The sequence below is a fragment of the Balaenoptera borealis genome (genome assembly GCF_965194805.1).
Source record: "Balaenoptera borealis genome assembly, chromosome: 9".
Classification (NCBI taxonomy): domain Eukaryota; kingdom Metazoa; phylum Chordata; class Mammalia; order Artiodactyla; family Balaenopteridae; genus Balaenoptera; species Balaenoptera borealis.
In genome coordinates this window covers 21,600,210-21,624,466 of record NC_138873.1, presented here as the reverse complement: position 1 = coordinate 21,624,466, position 24,257 = coordinate 21,600,210, and the positions used below count along the sequence as shown (strand labels likewise).

The 24,257-nt window shown below is 41.4% G+C and overlaps 1 protein-coding gene and 2 long non-coding RNA genes across 7 annotated transcripts in view; 2 read left to right on the top strand and 1 right to left on the bottom strand.

The window, feature by feature from the left end:
• Window positions 1–24,257, bottom strand: part of ADAT2 (adenosine deaminase tRNA specific 2) — a 112,134-nt gene that overhangs the window by 2,777 nt on the left and 85,100 nt on the right. The window lies entirely within an intron of this gene.
• LOC309634953 overlaps window positions 1–24,257 on the top strand; it is a 738,917-nt gene that overhangs the window by 631,774 nt on the left and 82,886 nt on the right. The gene's annotated exons all lie outside the window — the stretch shown is intronic.
• On the top strand, window positions 10,155–24,232 carry LOC309634968. The gene is made up of 2 exons (XR_014248539.1): window positions 10,155–18,061; window positions 18,102–24,232. It is a non-coding gene; the product is annotated as an uncharacterized lncRNA (long non-coding RNA).

Genomic DNA, 24,257 nt, shown 5'->3' with positions numbered 1-24,257 from the left:
TGGAGGAGAATTAGCCTGGGATGGGTTTGATAATGAACTTGACTTTGGATTTTTCTGTATGTAGGTCAGGTGCCAATTCAGTGAAATTGTAGGGACAGAATCTAGATTCCAGAGAATTGAGGAGTCATTGGCATTAGTGGATGGTAAAGAAGTAGAGCTAGCAATTACAGGATGCCATTTTTTGTTTTTGGCCACACCCCGAGGCATGCAGGATCTTAGTTCCCTGACCAGGGATTGAACCTATGACCCCTGTGGTGGAAGTGCAGAGTCCAAACCACTGGACCACCAGGGAGTCCCCCAGAATGCCATTTTGAAAGCAGAACTTAGACCTGTAGAACACAGCCTGCGAGGGGAATGTGAATCAATTGTGGATATTCCTGGTTTGTGACTATTCTGGGTTAGCCTTAGGAGGAAACACCTCTCCCACTGTCACAGGAAAGAGGAAAGAGACAAAAGTCCTTGGAAGTGAGTTTGCAGGACAAAGGGCAAAGTTCATGGACTTCTTTTTTGGTGGCTTTGATGGCTGCAATTTTTTCCTCAAAGAATTGTCTGAAGAGAGTGAGAGAACAGAGAATGGGGTTGGAGTCTATAACGTACCCTAAAAGAGTGGCCTAGGCTATGAAAATATAGAAAGCTGTCAAGCCCACACTGAGGGCCCTCAAAGATCATGAATTTACCTTGGTGATAACAAGGACCATTTGGGGATTTCCTCCAAGAGACTTCAACAAACCAGGCATCATGAAGAAGTTGAAAGTAGGTGCTACAAAAGAACAAGCAGGTGTGAGCCAAGGGCATTGGCAAGGATGGTCGGAAGGATGAACCATGGGGTCTAGAAGGAACTGAGGAGGAAAGACAGAGGACCAACACTGGGACACAGTAAAATGGTCCAGAGATTGGCAGTCTCAATAAGGTTGCAGACAGGGAAATGAGGGCAATAGACAGATAGGAAGTCATGATCATAACAGTTATTGGAATTTAACGTTTTACAGGTGCACGAGATCATACGATTTTTTGCTTTTTTAGTTAATGTGACGTGGTAGTAACATCCCCCAAAGATGTCCACATCCTCTAATCACCAGAGCCTTTGAATATCTTACCTTTCATGGCAAAAGGGACTTTGACATAGAATTAAGGTTAAGATTTTGATATGTGACGGTTACCCTGGATTATCCAGTGTATCCAGCGTAATTACAAAGGTCCCTGTAAGAGGGAGCAGGAAACTCACAGTGATTGCAAGACATGTGACCATGGTAACAGAAGTTGGAGTGATGCAAGGAAGAGGCCACAAGCCAAAGATTGCAGGTAGCCTCTAGAGGCTCAAAAAGGCAAGGAAACAGACTCTCCCCCAGAGCCTCAATACTGCCCTTATTAGCACCTTGACTTTAGGACTTCTGACCTCCAGAACTGTTAGGTAATTAATTTGAGTTTTAAGCCACTAAGTTTTGATAATTTTTTACAGCAGCAATAAGAAACATATGTTATCATTAAGCATTTTTATATGTTTATGTGGGCTAGACTTGTGCTACGCTAAACACACACACACACACACACACACACACACCTCTACACACAGAGTAATAGCCACGTGGTAATGTCTAAAACTCATATTTGTGACTTTCTAATCATTGAGTGACCAACACTGCTGTCCTTCACTAAGCCGAACCAATTACCCAGTGCTGAAAGCCTGTCAAAATCGCTCAGAATCTGATTTATTGAAATGGAAGTGCTGAGGATCATTGAAGAAGTCCCCATGGAAACATCCAAAGACATTTGGATGCTTTGCCTCCTCATCAACTAAGCAATGAAAACTTTTGAGACAGATAACTCTAATTTCAAGTACAATTCGAAGGATTTTGGAGTAATAACAAATGCCTATGTTAGCTACAGGGAGATTTGCCGGGAAGAGAGGTAGCCATCTTACGTCCAAGCTTTATTGAAAATATACATTTTCAAAGCCCCAGTCAAATCAACCCATGCAGTAATATTCTCTCAAGGGAATTGTGCAAGCATGTAAAATCAAACACAACGTAAGAGCTTTTTTACTGCTATCTCCAGTTTTACATACATGCACAAGCATATTAATAAGTTTGAAAGAATAGTCTCAACATAGATATTTGCAAGAATGGAATTCATTCATTATCAAGCAGCGCTAAATGTTCTGGGCCCTCAACCCTGCATCCTACCTGAGCCAGACACCTTATTTCTTCATCCCATTCAGGTTTAATATTTCATCCTGTGCTTTTTGAAATCCAAACTGTCAAAACTTCCCCATCCCCCTCTCTCTCCTCCCTGTGCCTGGGGAAAAAGGGAGGGACTTCTGCTTGTAGAGCAAATGACATCAGAGCTGGCAACTCCCTTCTCTGCCTCTCAGTCTGACACCAAGGGGCTGGAAACAAGTGTTGGCTCTGGCTTTAGAGTGGGGATGAAACTGTCAGCTCTTTAGGGAGCTCCACGAGGGTCCATCCTCTGCTCCCCTATTTCCAAGGCAACAAGCAATCCACCCCGAGGTCTCTGCTTCTGTCCAGCCCCAGCTACCTTCCATGACAGGCACTCCTCCATCCTTGCCAAGCTAAGGGTGGGTACCCAGGCTGCTCTGGGGCACCCTCTCTCACAGCTCCAGCAGCAGCACCAAATGTTCTGTCAGCTCCATGGCACACAACCCTACCCCCAACCCCACAGCTCTTACTGAGGGTGGAGGGAATTGGGGAAACACAGATTTCAACAGAAGAGGGTGGAACAAATAGAAATCTCCCTGCTTTCTGTCTCCCAGGCTCTCCAGCAAGGAAGGAAGGAAGGAAAAGGCATTGTTAATACTTCATGAACCTTCCTTCAGAAGTCTAATACCCTTGTCCCTGCTGTGTTCTTTATTCTATAAAGACCAAAGTAGTGGGGTTTAAGAAACTGGTTCTGGGCTTCCCTGGTGGCACAGTGGTTGAGAATCTGCCTGCCAATGCAGGGGACACGGGTTCGAGCCCTGGTCTGGGAAGATCCCACATGCCGCGAAGCAACTAGGCCCGTGAGCCACAATTACTGAGCCTGCGCGTCTGGAGCCTGTGCTACGCAACAAGAGAGGCCACGATAGTGAGAGGCCCACGCACTGCGATGAAGAGCGGCCCCCGCTTGCTGCAACTAGAGAAAGCCCTCGCACAGAAACGAAGACCCAACACAGCCATAAATAAATAAAATAAAATAAAACAAACCTATAGAAAAAGAAACTGGTTCTGCTGAAGGCCTTCCGTTAGCACATCTCACAATGTGGGACTGGCATCAAGAAGGCAGCTCTCTGAACTGAAGAGGTGAGACACTTGGCAAGTTTTATCCTGAACCATAGATTCTGGTTGGCAGTTCCAGGGAAGCACGAATGTCCTTCATCACCATTTTACCACTCCTTTTATATATATAAATTCTGTAGTATGGTTACCAGTAATTTTGGAATTTTTATATTACAAAATGGTTTTCCAAAGACAGATCCCCTAAAAGATTGTACCTCTAAGAAGTGAGTTTTCCACTTAAACTGGCTCAACTGGAGACTATAATCTTGGCACTAGTTCAATTATAATTTAGGAAGTCCCTATATTGATTTCAAAAGTCTAGTTGAAAGTCTGGGTAAAAGTTTCTGAGAACTGAGGGTGGTAGGTATGAGGGGAGGAAGCCCAATAATAAATAGAGCTTGCATCTGTGATAGAACCTGGCAATTTGCAGCATGTATTCTGCACTCAAAGCAGAATATTAAGGCAAAGTTGAAAGAAAGTACATTGTGTCTAGGGAATTTCTGCTTCCAGCCATGAAGAAGTGATAACATCTGGAATTATCTCCCCCACACTGTAAACTAGAAAAGATTGTTAAAATATAATAAAAGAACTAATTTTCAGACATTGGTCAACAGAGCTGCTGAAGGCTATGATCCCTGAAGAAAGAGAATTAACTATGTGTGCCCTTTAATCGCCTTGGCTTTCTGCCTGGAGGCGATTCCCAGGTCATAGCACTGGGAGAGGAATCTCAAACAAAGCCCTGGGGGTCTCACTGAGTTAAGGAGCCCAGAGTTCAGAGATCCTGAGGTGGTAGAATTTGTGGAGAGAGTACTGGAACATAAGGGAGCTCTGAAGAGAAGGGGCTGCAAAAATCTGCATAGAGTTCCTTCTAGTCTTTGGCTGAATATCAGTCTTCACATGAATAGGATGAAGCTCTACAGTTTGAGGAAAAGAACAATTACTGAGGGTCTATAAACTGAATAAATCCAAGAGCCCATTTACGGCCAGGAGTAATTCGTGTTCCCACTAGCCAGAGTAAAGAGACCTCATTGAACAGAAAGGGCATAAAGGGTCAGGTATGAGTCACTGTTCTTGAGTAAATGTTACTCAAGTCCCACTCTTTAAAGCGTTAAAAGTAGCTTCAAAATTATTCAACTGATCTTCAGAAACTAACTGCCTGAGAGAAAAAAGAACACTACCCTTTAAGGAAGAACAAAACAAAACAAAAATTCAAGACAAAATTTATCATGCCTGGCATCCAACCAAAATTTCTAGACATGCAAGATGCAGGAGAACTTGACCCAAAACCAAGGGAAAAGTCAGTCAATAGAAACAGACTCAGAATGGATAGAGATGAAATTACCTGACAAGGACATTAAAGTGACTATTATAAATGTACTCCATAGGTCAAGAAGACAGAGGGAAAGTTGACATGACTGGGAGAAGAAAGGGAAGATGTTAAAAATGCAAACAAAACTTTTATGTATAAAAAATACACTGAATGGGATTGACAGAAGATTAGAGAATGTAGGGGGAAAAGGATCTGTGAATGTGAAACCTTGCAATAGAAATTATCCATCCTGAAGCACAGAGAATAGAAAGACTGGAGGAAGAAAATGAACACAGTCTCAGTGACTTGTGGAACTATATATATATAACTGGAGTCTTATTTTTAAAAAGAAGAGAAGGGGAGGAGGCAGAAAATAATATTTGAATAAATAATGGCAGAAATTTTTCCAAATTTGTTGAAAACTATAAATCCACAAATCTGAGCTCAACAGATCCCACGCAGGATAAAAACAAAGAAAATCACATCAAGAGAAATAATAATCATGTTACTGAAAGCAAGTCATAAAGAGGAAATCTTAAAACTGTCCGTAGAAAAAAGACAGATTACATAGAAAGGGATAAAGATAAGAATCATAGGTTTCTTCTCAGAAATTATGCAAGTTCAAAGAAATGTAATGACATCGTTAAAGTGCTGAGAGAAAATAACAGTGAACCTAAAGTTACATACCCAGAGAAATGTATTTCCAAAATTAAGGCAAAATAGAGATTTTTTTTGAGACAAACTAAAGTTGAGAGAATCTTTCATCAGCACTACACCTGCAGTACGGGCAGAAGGCAAATGAAACCAGATGGAACTTGGCTGTCCATACAGAATGAAGAATATTAAAAATGGCAAATTTGTGGGTAAATATATGTCATTTTCTCATATTATTATCTCTTTAAAAGATAATGAATGTTTAAAGCAAAAATAAAACAATACATTGTGAGGTTTAAAACACACGTAGGAGTAAAATGTATGAAAACTTGTAGCACAAAGAATGGGAGAAGGAAACTTCATAAGGTTCTTCCATAATTCAGAAATTGGTATACTGTTTTTGAAGACAAACTGTCATAAATTAAAGATGTAATTCGTAAATCCGAAGGCAACTACTAAAAAGGGGAGATATGGCTAATAAACTAATTGTGGAGATAAAATGGAATACTAAAAATGCCCAATTATGGAAGTGTTCTGTATCTTGATTGTGGTGGTGATTCAATATGTGTATACAACTATCAAAACTTATCAAATGTACATTTTAAAAGAATGCAGTTTATTGTACATGAATTATTTCTCAATAAAGTTAAAAAAATAATCTAGTGGAAAGCAGTAAAAGAAGAAGCATAAAACAGATGGAACAAATAGAAAATAAATCATAAGATTTTAAATTTAAACCCAACCATTCAATAATTACATGAATCTAAATATTTCAATAAGAGTTAGGAATTTTCTGGCTGAGTAAAAAGGCAAGACCAAACTATAGTCTGCCTATAAGAAATCCAATTTTAAAATAAAGTTACTGGTTAAAAATAAAAGGATTAAAAATATATAACATGCACCACTAGTCATAAGAAAGCTGGAATAGCTAAATTAATAACAGACAAAATAAACTTCACAACAAAGAATACTACCAGAATAAAGAAAAACATGTGGGACTTCCCTGGTGGCGCAGTGGTTGAGAATCCACCTGCCAATGCAGGGCACACGGGTTCGAGCCCTGGTCTGGGAAGATCCCACATGCCACGGAGCAACTAGGCCCGTGAGCCACAGCTACTGAGCCTGCGCGTCTGGAGCCTGTGTTTCGCAACAAGAGAGGCCGCGATAGTGAGAGGCCCGCGCACCGCGATGAAGAGCGGCCCCCGCTTGCCGCAACTGGAGAAAGCCCTCGCACAGAAACGAAGACCCAACACAGCCATAAATAAATAAATAAATAAATAAATAAATAAATAAATAAATAAATAAATAAATCACACACACAAAAAAGAAAAACGTTATAATGATAAAATTGCTAATTCATCAAAAAGACATAACAATCCTAAATGTGTGTGCAACTAACAATTGTTTCAAAATATATAAGGAAAAAACTCATAGTTTTGAAAAAGAAATCAGCAAATCCACAATTGTAATTGGATATTTCAACACTCAGTAAGTAATTGATAGAACAGTTAAACAAGATATCAGTAAGGGTATAGAAACTTAAATAATACTATCAACCAACTTAACCTAATTGACAGAGACCACTCCTAGTAACAACTGCAGAATACACATTCTTTTCAAGTACACATAGGACATACAACAAGGCAGACCATATACTGAGCAATACAATGTCTCAAATATTTAAAAGGATTGAAATCATTTTAAGTATATTCTTCAGCTACAATGGGATTAAAATGAGCTAAGTGATATTGAAAATTCAACATATCAAAATTTGTGTGCTACAGCTAAAATAGTGCTTAGAAGAAAATTTATAGCTACAGATACTTATTTTAGGGGAAAAAAAAAAAAGGTCTAAATCCAATGCTCTAATCGTCTACCTTAGCAGGTAGAAGAAGAAATCAAAACAAACCTGAAGTCAAAGACAGAAGGAAATAATAAGAACAAAAATGAATGAAACAGAAAATGAACAAACAATAAAGTCAAAGAAACCAAAAAATGGTTCTTTGAAAATATTGATAAAATTGGTAAACTTCTAGCTAAACTGATCAAGAAAAAAAAGAAGATAAACATTCACCAATATTAGGAATGAAAGAAGGGAAATCCTACACTATACTAGAAATCCTACAGACATTAAAAGGGTCATAAGAGAATATCATGAACAAATTTATGCTAATAATTTAAATTCAGGTAAAATAGACAATTTCCTTGAAAAGAAAAAAATTACCAAAATGTGCTCAGGAAGAAATAGAAAACCTAAATTCCCTATAAAAACTGAATAAATTTAATTCCTAATTCAATTGTCACTAAGATAATTCCAGGCTCAGAAGCCTTCACTGGAAAATTCTATGAAACACTTAAAGAAGAAATAATATAATCCCCACTTTCAAGAAGTCTCTCACACAGTTCTGGCCCGGGGCGGGGGACTGGCCTAGGCACCTACACTGGGAAACCCGACAGCATTTGCCTGGGGCAGGCTGTGAGCAGAGCGGCTGGAGAACCCAGGGGCTGTGACCAAACGACCTCTCCAGCTACCCCTGTGGCCACATCGCAGGGAGCAGAACCAACTCTACTTCACACGTGGGTGGTGGGACCCTGACCCTTGGGCAGTGTCCATGGCCAACCCTGTCCCTGCGCAGGACCAGGAGCTGGCAAAGGCCCAGGGAGCTGCCCCAGTGAGAGGGCACCCTGTGGGTCCTCACTGGCCCGTAGAGTAGAGGTAAAGGTGGGGTGGCTCTTTGTTTAGTGGTTTAATGCCCTCCTGGAAGGCCGGGCTGCGTCCACCGTGTTCTCACTGTGTCCTGGGGTCCTCAGCGTGCCTGGCACGAGGCAGCCTTAATAGTTGTTGTACCGATGAACAAATGAATGCATAAATTGGGAACATGAAGGAACCCTCCAGGTGAGGAAGGATTATAGACAATGACGTTGAGCCTGGAGAGGATCAAGAGCCCCAAGTCATGAAAGGGATGTTTGGGGTACTAATTCATATAAAGAAGGCACTAAACTACAAAGAAGAAGAAGGAAAAAGAGAAGGAGTCATCTCTCACAGAATGGGGGTTGCCAGAAGTGGAGAGTAGAAGGTGGAGGAAATGGATGAAAGTGGTCAAAAGTTACTAACTTCCAGTTATAATATAAAGCATTTGGGGGGACGTAATGTACAACATGGTAACTATAGTTAACAATATTGTATATTTGGAGGTTGTTAAGAGGGATTTCCCTGGTGGTCCAGTGGTAAAGAATCCGCCTCACAATGCAGGGGATGCAGGTTCGATTCCTGGTCAGGGAACTAAGATCCCACATGCCGCGGGGCAACTAAGCCCATGTGCTGCAACTACTGAGCTTGCGTGCCACAACTAGACCCCCCGGGTGGCAAACTACAGAGCCCACGCGCTCTGGAGCCCACGCATTACAACCAGAGAAGAGAAAACCAGCAGGCCACAGCTAGAGAGGAGCCCACGCACCTCAACGGAGATCCCGTCTGCCACAACTAAGACCTGACACAGCCTAAAATAAATAAATAAATAAATAAATAATAAATCTTAAAAAAAAAAAAGAGTTGTTAAGAGAGTAAATCTTAAAAGTTCGTATCACAAGAAAATAAATTGTAACTGTGAGGTGATGAATGTTAACTAAACTTATTGTGCTAGTTATTCTCCAGTATATACATATATCATATCATTATGTTGTACACCTTAAACTAACACAATGTTATATGCCAATTATATCTCAATAAAACTGGGGAAAAACATTTAAAGAACAAAGAATACCAATCCTGCATAAACAGTTATAGATTACAGAGGAGGGAGGAATGCTTCCCAACTCATTCTATGAGGCCAGCATCATTCTGATATCCAGTAGATATCCCTTACACCTGAGCAAGCAGGGTCCTTGCTCTGGACTCTTAAGCCTCAGGTAGCCCCATACTTTGAAGTGCACTCCTTAAGATTTCCTAAGTCCCCTCTGGTGCCTGGGATCAGCTGAGGCTAGCAATGACACCTTGGGCAGGGTGCCTTGAGCTTGGACTGGGACCCTCAGAAGTCCTGGCCCCATGTTCTTTCTTATCTGACCCTCTACCCTTCACCTGGGCTCAACCATATGCCCCTATTTGCTCAGGCATTCATACCTATAGGGTCAACCCAAGATCCCAGGGCAAGGTTCCAGTACCAGGAAGGAGGCCTGGCAAGCAGATTGCTCCCTCTGACTAACACAATATTGCTTTTGAGGGATCATGAAAGGTTGGGCCTCCAGAATGGAGCTGATGTGCAGAGTGTGAGCGACTCTCACTTATGTCAGACACATAGCAAGTTTAGGTCTCTGGGCTACTAAGAGTTCACTGCCAACACTTGGGTTTGAGCCACATATTTGGACCCATGCCTTGAATCTCACCCCCTACATGCTGACTGCTGCGCTGCCCGTGAGCACAGCCCCTGAAGGCAGCAGGCGTCTTTTTCCTGTGGTGGCAAGAATGCCTCACCCTGTGCGCTCCGCACTCTGGCATCTGGGTTGATCACCCAAACCTTCTGAAAGCTCTGTATGCCGTGTCAGGCAGTCCCCTGGAAGTGGCTGCACCTGTCTCCTCCGGGGGCTTTAAGATCATTGCTCAGTACACCCATTGCCTTTCCGATTGATTTCTCCCTCTCACCTCTGACTGGTGCGGTTGTGCTAACCCAGGATGGTTTTAATCATGCCAAATGATCAGGGGACATTCCTTGTACAAATGGGACTGCCCTTCCTGCTCTACCCACAGGCCCCCACGTCTTTTCCCAGCTCGTGGCAGTGTCTGGAAAGCAGCAGTGTGGTCAACATTGAGAAAGAGCACATGCTAGAAGGCACTGATTATAGTCTAAAGGCTTCTACATCCATGTTCTAAAATTCCGAACAGTACATTGACCATGACCAGAAAAAGAAATATCATTCTGGGGTGAGACCTGCATTTGTGGTCACCATCAACAAAGCATAGTAACAACTTTACTGTGTCTCATTGGAAGCCAGTATTCATGGGTGGCAGATGGGTGATGTGACATCATGAGTAATGGTGTGATCAGCATTAAGTCGAAGGTAGTAGAGAATTGCAGAGGTAATACGGCAAACAGTGCAAACAGATTCCAGCTTTATGAGTAATACTAGCATTGCTACATCATCTCTAGTTGTGAGATAAGAAATAAGCCAAATGGAATATTACTCAGCCATGAAAAGGAATGAAATTGAGTTGTTTGTAATGAGGTGGATGGACCTACAGTCTGTCATACAGAGTGAAGTACGTCAGAAAGAGAAAAATAGGGCTTCCCTGGTGGCGCAGTGGTTGAGAATCTGCCTGCTAATGCAGGGGACACGGGTTCGAGCCCTGGTCTGGGAGGATCCCACATGCCGCGGAGCAACTAGGCCCGTGAGCCACAACTACTGAGCCTGCGCGTCTGGAGCCTGTGCCCCGCAACGGGAGGGGCCGCGATAGTGAGAGGCCCGCACACCGCGATGAAGAGTGGCCCCCACTTGCCGCAACCAGAGAAAGCCCTCGCACGAAACGAAGACCCAACACAGCCAAAAATAAATAAATAAAGTGTCTATTAATTTAAAAAAAAAAGAAAGAGAAAAACAAATACCGTATGCTAACGCACATATATGGAATCTAAAAAAATGGTACTGATGAACCTAGTGGCAGGGCAGGAATAAAGACACAGACGTAGAGAACGGACTTGAGGACCCTGAGGGGGAAGGGGAAGCTGGGACGAAGTGAGAGAGTGGCATGGACATATATACACTACCAAATGTAAAATGGATGGCTAGTGGGAAGCAGCTGCATAGCACAGGGAGATCAGCTCGGTGCTTTGTGACGACCTTGAGGGGTGGGGTAGGGAGGGTGGGAGGGAGACGCAAGAGGGAGGACATATGGGGATATATGTATATGTAAAGCTGATTCACTTTGTTATAAAGCAGAAACGAACACACCATTGTAAAGCAATTATACTCCAGTAAAGATATTTAAAACATAAAAAAATAAAAATTGAACATGGAAACTCAAAAAAAAAAAAGAAAGAAAGAAGCCAGAAATGATGCATTTGATAATAAAGAACTGGAAGAAACAGTTCCTGGACCTAAACAGGAAGAGTTGGATGCTACAAAGAAACTTTATGTGCACCAATTAGACAATAAACAAATACTTGAACATCTCTTTTCTACCTATGCCTGACAGAGGCCCATGGATTTTGTAATACATTTTTAATCAAATTGTTTAGATAGACAAAGACGTTGCAAAAAAAAAAAAAAATTGCCTGGAGCCCCACACAGTCTAGGGGCCCTCCTGCTAATACCAAACCAAATACATCACACAGAAAAGAGACCTAGAGACCAGTATCCCTCAAGATCTCAAAGACAAAACTTCTTAACAGAACATTAGCAAGTTGAATCCAGCAATTTATTAAAAAAGATAATCCATCACTACTAAGTGGAGTTTATAAAAATCCACCAATGGCAGTCCAGTGGTTAAGACTCCACGCTTCCACTGCAGGGGGCCCAGGTTCCATCCCTGGTCGGGAAACTAAGATCCCATATGCCTCGAGGCGTGGCCAAAAAAAAAAAATCCATCAGTTCACTATGTTAGCTGAATAGAAGAGAAAAAGATATAACAATCTCAATAGATCCAGGGAAAAATATTGACAAAATTAAATATCCATTCATGAAAGCATCTGTGTCTGGTAGAAGGGTTTGGGCGGCAGATCCTCCTGAAATAGAGAGAGCCCTGGTCCTGGAGATGAACTGACTCATGATTGTGTACTTGCTATACCTCATTCCAGAACTGAGGCTCAGGGAAGACCAGGAACATTCTCAAGGTCAGCCGCAGAGCTGGGATCCAAATGTTTTCCTGTCTGTCTCTAGACCACATTTCTTTCCTCATACCACAGTGTCCTCTATAAAGAAGAGCTAATTTCATTGAGGGAAACTGCATTTAATACTGTTAGAAAAAAAAAGTAAGAAAAATTTCAAACACTATTTCTACTAACAGCGAAATAACATTTATTTTGTATATTGAGATGCTCATGAGGGCATTTTTGAGACATGAGTTCACTGCACAAAGATTGCTATTCTTTTTTTTTTTTTCCTATATCTGTATCAGGAACTAATACAGTTACGTGGGCAGCAGATTGGAGGCCCTTTTTAAGAAAAAGAATGCAACACAAAATTATACACTAAAAATTAGATACAAACATGAACACTTATTCACAACAAATCACTAATTTTACAAAGCTGACAAATACCACAAGCAGAAAATCCAGAAAAGTAACAAATATTCTTGGTCATTAATTGTCCGTGTCACCTCTGTGCTATTTTTTCCTTGCCTTTTTTGACTCATACTTGGTTTTTGTGATATGACTTTTCAATGGAGAGGCTAAAAAGGTAATTTACTTTTTTCCCTAACATAGTCAAATGCGTTGCTTATTATCACATTAGGATTCATAAAACGTGCACCTTCACATACAGATGTACTATCTGTACGGTTTTCATCACATGAACACAAAGATCCTTCTAAATTCTATTTCCACAATCCCCGTTAAAAAGGAAAACAAATGGCATGTTTATATTTAAATCCGTTGCATTACTGAGTATATTCCTGCAGGAGAGAATTCCAGACCAAGAGCCAGGCATCGGGATGTCTCCACCAGAGCAGCCTCTGAATTCTGTGGCCTCTCTCTCATCCTGCTCTATCTCACCAATGACTTGGCTCAATCTGGGAAGCAGGCTGCAAAGCCCCGTTCTGGAATCTCACTTTCTCAATCCTCCTTGAACTCTCTCCCCTTCTCCAGCTTAGAGGTTCTTCATCTGCTCATGACAGGGACCAGTGATGCCCAACTGCATCTTCTTTCAAACCACTCCTATCTCATGTTTGCGCTCAGGACTTTGGCACATGGAGACCAAGAACTTGACATTCTTATTCACAGCTTCCTATGTGCTTCCATCCTTGTTATCTGGGCCTGAGCAAAGAGTCCCAGAGATCAGGGGAAGAAATCCAATAAATAAGAGTAGAAAACACCTGGGTTGTCATCCATGAGGTACCACCAGTGAGTACCAAATCCTAGTCAGGCTCATTTTCAGGCAAATCGCTCTTGACAGATGTCCCACGTTTTAGAGTTACTGGATTTTTGCAAATAATATTCCCTGAGTTAACCTCTTGCTACATAATCTAATTTTTAAGAAGAGTTATTTAGGGCACAGAGTGCTCTATTATTTTAATATCAATTAAGACTACGACTAAGAGAAAAGCCTGTTTCGGGCTTCCCTGGTGGCACAGTGGTTAAGAATCTGCCTACCAATGCAAGGGACACAGGTTCGGGCCCTTGCCCGGGAAGATCCCACATGCCTTGGAGCAACTAAGCCCGTGCGCCACAACTACTGAGCCTGAGCTCTAGAGCCCGCGAGCCACAACTACTGAGCCCACATGCCACAACTACTGAAGCCCACACGCCTAGAGCCCGTGATCCGCAACAAGAGAAGCCACGACAATGAGAAGCCCGCGCACCGCAATGAAGAGTAGCCCCCACTTGCCGCAACTAGAGAAAGCCTGCACACAGCAACGAAGACCCAACGCAGCCAAAAAATTAATTAACTAATTAATTAATTAATTTTTCTTTTAAGAAAGCCGTTTCCCTGCAGGAGGGCTTGAATGTAAAGCGTCTCTCCAATTCAGCTGTGTAGGGGATGTGAATGGGGAGCCCTGAAAACAGGGCAAAACTGTTCGCTTCCCTAAAAATAATTTTTTTACCTGCAATATACTCTTTCAAGCAGTCAAGGGGCAATTTTTCAATGCTCCACTCTAGGTAAAGACATATCTCCCCTTCTTGTATTCTCACCCAGGAAGAGAGCCTGTTTTACCTATTGTGTACTTTCTTACACTTTATTTAGACATGAAATTGTAACAGCTTAAAAATAATCTGGGATATGTACATATTCCTCTGTATGTATCAAATATTTAAACATTTAAAACAACACAGGAAAAATAATTTGGAGATGGCTGTGGCCCATTCCCTCTCTCCTTTCTCTGGCCTACCCCCCATCTCCACAGGGACCCTCCTCCTCCTTTTCCCAGATTTCTGGCCATTTGCTAGCAAGGCAGTTTTTTAACTCATTATTTTTGCCCATTTATCAGCCTTCAGCCCCCTTCTCTTTATTCCTGTCCATGCTGCCCCCCTACCCAACAATTTTCATTCTTTCTCCTTCCTTGAGACAGCAGGTTTCATAACCTCAACTGGGAGTGGTGGGCATACCCCACCGCTGGGAGGCATGGTCCCTTTTATCCAGAGGAATGACAGGCGAGGGGGCCACACAAGGGTGTGGACATGGGGACAGAGTGGGGCTGGGATTCTGCCAGGCCCCCTGCTAACCTGAACAGAGTGCTTTTGTGTCCCCCACTGCATGGGAATAGAAATGGAAAGTGTGGGTCCCAGGATGCTGGAAGTACTCATGTTAAATTGTTTGGGGATTGTTAGGTGATTAGCATATTGATTGTTGCCACAGACCCCATACCCTGGATCTCCCCAAGACCCTTCAGCCTTCCCTCATATCTGTGGCTGTCCCAGCCACAGCCCCTTCAGTTAGTGAAAAGGAAAAATTGTAATAGATAAGAAATGGCAGAAACGAACAGAAAAACAACATTCATGGCCTTTTGTGACAAATTCCCGAGTTTACCTTCCTAAGGCTGAAAGAAAACTATTCTGTCTGAAACAAAAAGGAAGTGAATGGTGAGCTCGAATAATGTAGTGCCTAGTCGCTCAAGCTGCAGAATCAGACAGGCATGGCTTTGATTCCCAGCTGGGCTGTTCCCTCTCTGAGGGACCACTTTATTCAGCCCTCCAAGCCTCAGCGTTCTCATCTAGAGAGTGGAGATGATAATCTGCCCTTCCTCACTGAGCTGTTGTACACATGCAGTGAGACAGTTATAATGGGCTTGACCTAGATTATAAGAAGGACTCAAGAGATGGAAGGCGGTCCTACTTTTCCAATGCAATGCAATGTAGAAACTAAAGGACTAATTAGAGAGGAAGGTATTTGCTGCCCTTTAGGAACCCACAGTCTAATAAAAGAAACAAAAACACAAAGAAAAAATAAATAACAGTATAATTCAGGAAAAGATCAGTGTTACAGACAATAGCCACTATAAGAGACAAGAGAAATTTGTGAACACTTGAGGAAGGGTTTCAAGATGCTACAAAGGGCACAGAACATTCGCTTAACTTTAAGAAATCAGAATTGTGTGTGTACAGCCATTCCCATACTGTCTTTATTATCCTTAAAGTTCAGAGATAGTGGAAAATTACAGACAGTTTTGGAGGACAAAGTCTGTGACTACAATTGAAATTGGCCTGAATCTTAGCCTTCTGCCCTAATGGCTACGAGAATCCTATCAAAGGGAAAATCGGAATAAGCTCTGAATAAGATATTTGTGGAGACGGCCGTGAGGATGCTCACCTCAGCCCCATGATCTTAGACAACCTGCAGGAATAGCTGAGCACTAACCGTATCTGCTCCTATCACCCGTCTCTTTTAGGTGGTCCTCAGTCTAATCATCAACAAGCCAAGGCCATTTTTTTGACCCCCCATACAGTCATGTCCTCAACTCTTATGTTGCTGCAAGGACCAATCAAGGCCCAAGGATGAAAAAATTATTTTTCCCTCAAACAAATATTTTATTATTAATAATTTTACATATTAATAAAAGTGAAATTAGATTAATAAAAAAGAGTAGCAAAAGCACAAACTTAGATGTGTAAGGAAAAAGCCAATTATATTGCATTGTAAAATGAGGCTCAAGATCCTCTAGGTCATAGATGTCAGCTTCCTTGAGCAATTAGAAGAGGCCCTTACGGGGCACTCAGTGGGCAAGGCCATTAGGAAATTCTGGAAAAATGAGGTTAATCGTACTCAGAGCATCTGGCAGGGGTCTAGTGTATACCAGATGCTGGGGCCATTCTGTTCTCTCTGCTTCTATCATGGCCAATCTGTAGCCCCTGGAGTAACCCAAAGTGTAGGAAAGAGAATCCTCAGCTGATCCAGCAGCAGAGCATGGAAAGAAGAGAAAAAACTCATCAGCACATGGCTCAGACAAGCCAAATGCAAATTAGAATCTGGGCTGGTGCACTCTGGCATTGTCAGGTTAAACATACAGACAATGGACTAAGGTGTCACAGTGATGGCCACGCTAACCTGCTGGTCTCCTGAGTCACACTGGCTGCTGAGCACCCTTGCCCAGTGAACTGAGGGTCCCCCAGTCCTTCAGCACTGTATCTTCTATTTCTTCTATCATATCCCATGGTTCTTTTTTCTTGGTTTGCTCCCATTTTGTACTTGCCGTATCTTCTACTAGCTTCATAAGAAATGATAAGTGGAAATGTTTTGAGAACTTGTATGTCTGCAAGCAGAAATTTTATTTTATCTTCACACTTGAGTGAATAGCTTGAGTCAGCATAGAATTCTGGGTCAGAAAGAATTTTCCTTCAGAATTCTACCATCTTCTAGCTCTACTGTCGTTTAGCCTCAGCGTTGCTTTGAGAAGTCCAAAACCATTCTGACTCCTGATACTCTGTGTCTGAAGCATATCAGAGATTCTGCGTTTGTAGAATCTTCTTTTCATCCTCAGTATTCCTAAATTCTATGATGATGTGCCTTGGACTGCATCTTTTTCTTTTATAGTGCTCGGCAGGGATCCCTTTCAAATCCCTTTTAATCAAGAAACTGATGTTTTTCAGGCCTAGAAAATATTGTGAATTATTTATTGGTAATTTATTCCCTTCATTTTTCTCTGTTCTTCGTGTCTGGAAATGCTGTTATTCAGATGTTAGACAGTCTGGACCGGTTCTCTAATTCATCAGTCTTTCCTCTAATCATTTATCTCTTTGTCTTTTTGTTTGCTCTACTTTCTTCAGAATTTCCTTAATTTATCTTCCAACCCTTCAATTGAGCTTTTCAACTGCTAACATGTTTTTAATTTCCAAAAGCTCTTTTTATGTTTCCTGAATGTTTCTATTTTATAGCATCCTATTTTTTTATTTTCTGGATGCAATCCCTTCTCTTATTTCTTGAGGCTATTGATAGTGTTTTAAATATATTATTCCTTTCTATATAGTTTTTGTTGACTACATGCTGCATTTGCTGCTTTTTTATTTGGGTGTCTCTGTTTCATTTCAGAGCTTTCCCCAGAAGCAAGACAGTTTTTTGTTGTCCATTCATGTTTAAGAGAGAGATGTTAAAAAAATCAATCTGTGTCCCTAAGAAGGTGGAAGGGGTTGTCAACCCACCACTTCCCATTAGAGGATTTATCTGGACAGCTTGATGCTCTCCAATTTCACCATCTGTAGGTCCTTTTTCTTTGATTGATTAGATGCCCTGAGAAGACTCTTTCAAACTCTTGCCTGGAGACCTAACTGCCAGGGGTCTGGGAGTCAAATAAGGAAGACGAGTGGTGGAGGAGGAATGTCTCGGCATTCGGGATTGCTAGTTGTGTGCATGTGTGTACTGTACACAGATAAACTGTCTTAGTCAGCTCCATGGCCCTCTCCACAATTATCTTATTCAGGCTGCTATAACAAATGCCATAGATAGGATGGTTTAAACCACAAACTTTTATTTTTTACAGTTCTGGAAGCTGGGAAGTCTAAGATCAAGGTGCTGACAGATCCAGTGTCTGGTGAGAGCCCTCTCCCTGGCTTGCAGAAGGCCATGTTCTCGTTGGATTTTCACATAGTGGAGAACACAGAGAGGATTCTCATGTCTCGTCTTAGAAGGGCACTAATCCCATTCAAAATAATCCCCAGGATAGATGGATGGACAGATAGAGAGATAGGTAGATAGATAGATAGATAGATAGATAGATAGATAGATAGACAGACAGACAGACAGACAGGTACTCTACACACACATAGAGACAGAGAAAGAGAATAAATCACATAATTACCTGACCTGAAGCCTGAGATTAAAAAACAGTCAAGTGTTTGGGTGAGAATGGGAGAAAAACTGTATTGAATTCTTTGTCTCTAATTGAGGGGATTCATATATACAATTTATTATGACAATCAAAGAAATTTAGGTTTAAAGCCTTAAAAATCTTTTTTTAAAAATATAATCATATTATATTCTATATATTTATTATATTCTAGACTAGGTATGAGCAGAGAAAATGCAATTCATATTGCAAAAATGCCATCAATGTGGCTGGTATAAAATATACATATCAAACTTTCTACTCTACAACAGAGATTTTTACCCTCTTTTTCGGGCCCACATACAACACTGATAGAAATAGCTATATATTAACCCACAAAAGAACTCAATAAATCCCTAAAACAAACAGGCTAGGGGCAAAAAATAGTAGACACTTAATTGTCCAAATGAGCTGGAAGAATTCACAGATAAGATCACTGTTTTAAACTTACAAGTGTAAGCATAAATATACCAAGTAGAGATGTAAGTGGAGAACTTTCTAGACAAAGCGGATGAATGAACCAATTTTCTCAGACCAGGCACATAAAGAGGGAGGGAGAGGGAGAAGGCGGGAAATGAGGAGGGAGGGTCTTTCCAGAGCTTCCACTCGCAGGAGTTTGGATTTCATCTTGTGGAAGATTTTGAGCAGGAGAATAGCAAGCAGATTTGCATTTTTAAAAGACCGCCCTAGTTTCAGTGCGGAGGCTGAAAGCAGGAGACCTCTGCCCTGGGAAAGTAAGGTAGGGCATGGACATGAGAATGAGGGGTGAGTGGGAGAATGATGTACAACAATGCTGTAGAACTTTCTGCCATGATGGCAATGTTATATGTCTACACTATCTGTTATGGGAGACACTAGCCATATGTGGCCCTTGAGCACTTGAAATGTGTCTAGTGCAACTAAGGAATTGAATTTCTAATTTTCTTTCATTTTAATTAACTGAAATAGCCACGGGAGTTTATCGGACAGTGTAACTTTAGAAGTAGAACTGTATGTGCATGCATGCATGTGCATGTGTGCATTTAAAAAACATTTTTAAATACCTTTAGTGAGGTATAATCAGTAAAAAATAAATTGCATATGTTTAAAGTCCACATTTCGATGATTTGACATTTGCATCTACCTTGAAACCATGACCATAATAAGAAAGTGAGCACATCCACCACTCTGAAAGTTATATATAAAATTAATGCACCTGAAAAACAGATGCTGGATAAACATTAAAGGACACTGGATTGTATCAGCTGTTTCTTTTTCTGCTTCAAGGATAAAAATGCAGAAAAACAAAACTTTACACCTTTTTTGTTTTTTGGTTCTTTGGGGTTTTTTCCTTTCCAATTTCAACATTGTATAAAGAATCTTACAGCTAAGGTGAAAGTTTTAGAAAGGATGAAGAAGGTTAAGAGATAGATTCAGACACAGAAAATGATTTGGGACCCAGAAAAGCAGGAGGTAGTCTCTGCACCAGGGTCTTCACTGTGCTTCAGGAAGAGCTCTCAACCAACACCAGCACATGCTGTGCATGAAATTTGGGCTATTTTCAATAAATTACCATTAGGCCTGCACTTGAGAATTCTACTGTCCCTGCATATTTCACTTGAGATTAAGATTTTCTGAATAAACTGTTTCTTGTGGGGTTTTTTTTCATTGTATAGATTTTACCACTTAAATATTTGAATGATGTAGGATTTCTGTCAGGAACGCCAATGTGCTAATCCAGTGGGGTAAGCTATTTTCAACATTTCAGGGAAAAAGAGAGAAAACGGTTGAAAAAAAGTTAATGGGGGAGCATTTAAAATATACCAATCTTGGGAATTCCTTGGAGGTCCAGTGGTTAAGACGTCTCACTTCCACTGCAGGTTCAATCCCTGGTCAGGGAACTAAGATCCCACATGCAGCATGGCGCAGTCAAAAATATACATGTATATCTATCTTAAGACATGCTCCTCTACTGTCTTGGCTCTGAGGTTCACAGAGTGTGTCTGCGGGAGCCTGGGCCCCCACTCTGCCTGCGGCGGGACACTGTTATCTCCTGAAGTATTCTTAAAGCTAATTCTTATGACTACCTGAAAAACTAGTCATGTTGACTTAGGAACTGTCCTTAGAGGCTGATATGGGCCTCTTCATTTAATGATAAAGATGAGAGAATTCCTTGCATTAAAAAACAGATTTGTGGGAATTCCCTGGTGGTCCAGTGGTGAGGACTCAGTGCTTTCACTGCAGTGGCCCGAGTTGAATCCCTGGTTCTGGAATTAATAACCCACAGGCCGTGCGGCAAGGCCATAAATAAATAAATAAATAGATTTGTGATAAATCCAGGCACTCTACTTAACACTGGTCTTCCATTTTCCTTCACCTCATAAACATCCTCCAGCCCTGGATAGAGCAAGAGTGCTTCATGCATGCATGCACGCATCCATTGATTTCATTCACTAAATATTAATGAAAGTTCTCTATGTGCCAGGCACTTTTCTAAGAACTGGATGTACAACAGTGAACAACAACAACATATCCTACTCTCATCCTGGCTGACATGGGTAAGACAGAAAATTAAAAAGAACAGCAGTAGGGGCTTTCCTGGTGGCGCAGTGGTTAAGAACCTGCCTACCAATGCAGGGGACACGGGTTCAAGCCCTCATCCAGGAAGATCCCATATGCCGCGGAACAACTAAGCCCGTGCGCCACAACTACTGAGCCTGCACTCTAGAGCCCGCGAGCCACAACTACTGAGCCCACATGCCACAACTACTGAAGCCTGCATGCCTAGAGCCCGTGCTCCACAACAAGAGAAGCCACCACCATGGACATATATACACTACCAAATGTAAAATAGATAGCTAGTGGGAAGCAGCTGCATAGCACAGGGAGATCAGCTCGGTGCTTTGTGACCACCTAGAGGGGTGGGATAGGGAGGGTGGGAGGGAGATGCAAGAGAGAGGAGATATGGGGATATATGTATATGTAAAGCTGATTCACTTTGATATAAAGCAGAAACTAACACACTATTGTAAAGCAATTATATGCCAATAAAGGTGTTAAAATAAATTAATTTAATTAATTTTTTAAAAAAAGAGAAGTCACCACAATAAGAAGCCTGCGCACCGCAGCAAAGAGTAGCCCCCACTCACCGCATCTAGAGAAAAGCCCACATGCAGCAACAAAGACCCAACACAGCCAAAAATAAAGTAAATAAATCTATAAATAAATAAATACAAATAAAAAGAACAGCAGTAAATATACAGTAGGGTGTGGCAGGCAGAATAATGTCCATGTCCTAATCCCTGGAACTTTTGAATATGCTATGTCACATGGCAAAAGGGAATTAAGGTGGCTAATCAGTTGGGGAGAAATAGGGAGATTATCCTGGATTGTCTGGGTGGGCCCAATGTAACCACAAGGATCCTTATTATAAGTGAAAGAGGGAGACAGGAGAGTCAGAGTCAAGAATGAGACAATGTCAAAGACTTGTCCGTCATTGCTGGCTTTGAAGATGGGAGGGGGCCATGAACCAAGAAATTCAGGCAGCTCAGAAGCTGGAAAGGGCAAGGAAGTGGATTCTTTCCTAGAACCTCTAAAAGGAATTCAGCCTTCCAACACATTTTAAATTTCTCATCTCCAGAAATGTGAGATCATAAATTTATTTTGTTTGAAGCCACTAAGCTTGTGCTAATTTGTTATAGCAGCAATAAGAAACTAATAGAGATGGGGTGCAAAGGTGGAAGCAGAGATAGTTTAATCACTGGGCCCTTACCATGTGCCAGACACTGGGTTAGATGTTGATGATAAAAAAAGAAAAGATATGGTTCCTATCATTAAAAAGTACACAGTCTAAAAGAGACATATAAACAAGTAAATATAGAAGAGAGTAAACACTGCAATACAGATGTACATGTAAGCCTCATTTCTGCCACAAAGGGAGAAGCTGTCAGTCCCCTTCTTCTCTTTGGGAATTAGGAAAGTTTTTCATAAAGGCTCTAGATGAATGTTGAGGAAGAAAAAGAACTAGACATGCCCAATGGTAAAACCAGCATATGTAAAGACAAAGAGATATGAAATAGGGTGGAATGGTCCAGCACTATAAACAGTTGGGAGATCATGAATATGGTGGAGCAGTGGGAAATGAATTGTGAGACACACAGATCATGAAGAGTTTTCCGTACTAAGAATTGTAGAGAGTGGGAAAATTGCAATAATTGCAGGAGATTAATTAGGGATTTGATCTATTTTAGAAAGATCATTCCAGTGGCAGTGTGGAGCATATATTGGATAAGGATGAAGGACAGGATAGGAAAAATAAAGGCTTAAAAGAAGAGAGAAAATAAAGACACAGACATAGAGAATGAACTTAAGGACACGGGGTGGGGGGAAGGGTAAGCTGGGACGAAGTGAGAGAGTGGCATGGACATATATACACTACCAGATGTAAAACAGATAACTAGTGGGAAGCAACCACATAGCACAGGGAGATCAGCTCGGTGCTTTATGACCACCTAGAGGGGTGGGATAGGGAGGGTGGGAGGGAGATGCAAGAGGGAGGAGATATGGGGATATATATATATGTATAACTGATTCACTTTGTTATAAAGCAGAAACTAACACACCATTGTAAAGCAATTATAATCCAATAAAGATGTTAAAAAAGTAATAATAAATAAATAAATAAATAAATAAATAAAATACCATTTTAAAAAAAAAAAAAAAGAAGAGAGAAAGATACCAGAGTGGTAGACTCAATAGGACTTGATGACTGATTGGATGTGGGTCTTGGAGGAGAGGGGATAGTCTAACATTACTCTAGGATTTTGGTTTGGCTATATGTCAGTTAGGATTAGGTTTGGCTGTGAGTAATAAAGACAAAAATAGCAAAGTCTAGAGAAAATTGGTGCTTAATTTCTTCTTTTGTTTTTTTGGTGTTTTTTTAAAAATTTATTTTATTCCTTTTAATTTTGGCTTCGTTGCTGTGCACGGGCTTTTCTCTAGTTGAGGTGAGTGGGGGCTACTCTTTGCTGAGGTGCATGGGCCTCTCACTGCGGTGGCTTCTCTTGTTGCGGAGCACGGGCTCTAGGCGCGCGGGCTCAGTAGTTGTGGCTCGTGGGCTCTAGAGCACAGGCTTGGTAGTTGTGGCGTGAGGGCTTAGTTGCTCCATGGCATGTGGGATCTTCCCAGACTAGGGCTTGAATCCGTGTCCCCTGCATTGGCAGGTGGATTCTTAACCACTGTGCCACCAGGGAAGCCCGATGCTTAATTTCTTGTATGTAAGTCCAGAAGTCATCAATGTAGGATTAGAATAGCTCAGCTCCTTGAAGTCCTCAGAGATCCAGGCTCCTTCTTGCATGAAATTCAGTATTTCTAAGGTGTAACCTCAGTCTTGTGGTCCAAAATGGCAGCTCAAGCGCCAGTCATCACATTCACTTTCCAGGTAGCAGGATGGAGGAAGGAACAAAGAAAGTAAAGGCAAAGGAAAGATGCTAGCAATATTTTAAAGGTTTCCAAAAACTGCCACGTAACACATCAATTTGCATTTTCCTTTGGCCAAAACTTAGGTACAGTGAGATTAGGAAAGTAGCCTTTATTCTGAATGGCCATTAGTCCAGCTAGAAATATGGGACTGTAGTACTATGGAAGGAGGGGAGAATAGATAATGGGAGACAACAGCAGCTCTGCCCCAGCCGACACTGGATGATGCTATCACTGAACCAGATAGAGAGTAAAGAAGGAAGAAGTGGAAACAAAGAGAAAGAACTTGGTCTGTGTCATGCTGAGTTTCAGGGGTTTGGAGGCTATAAAAATGGAGCTGTCCAGTGGTTGTTGAAAAAGTGGGTCTGAAGAGCAGGAGCAAGTAATATCCTAGAGGCGAATACTTGGAAATCATTGTGATTTAAGAGTAAAGGTGAGTTCATTCGAATAGAATCTAGAGAATGTCAAAAGAAAAAGATCAAGAAGGCCTTGGCCACGTCAATATTTACAGGAAACAGAGGAAAAAAGGAGTCAGCAAAGGCACATAGAGAGAGGACCGTAAGAAAGTAGTATCTCGGTAGCTACAGGAAGAGCGAGTTTC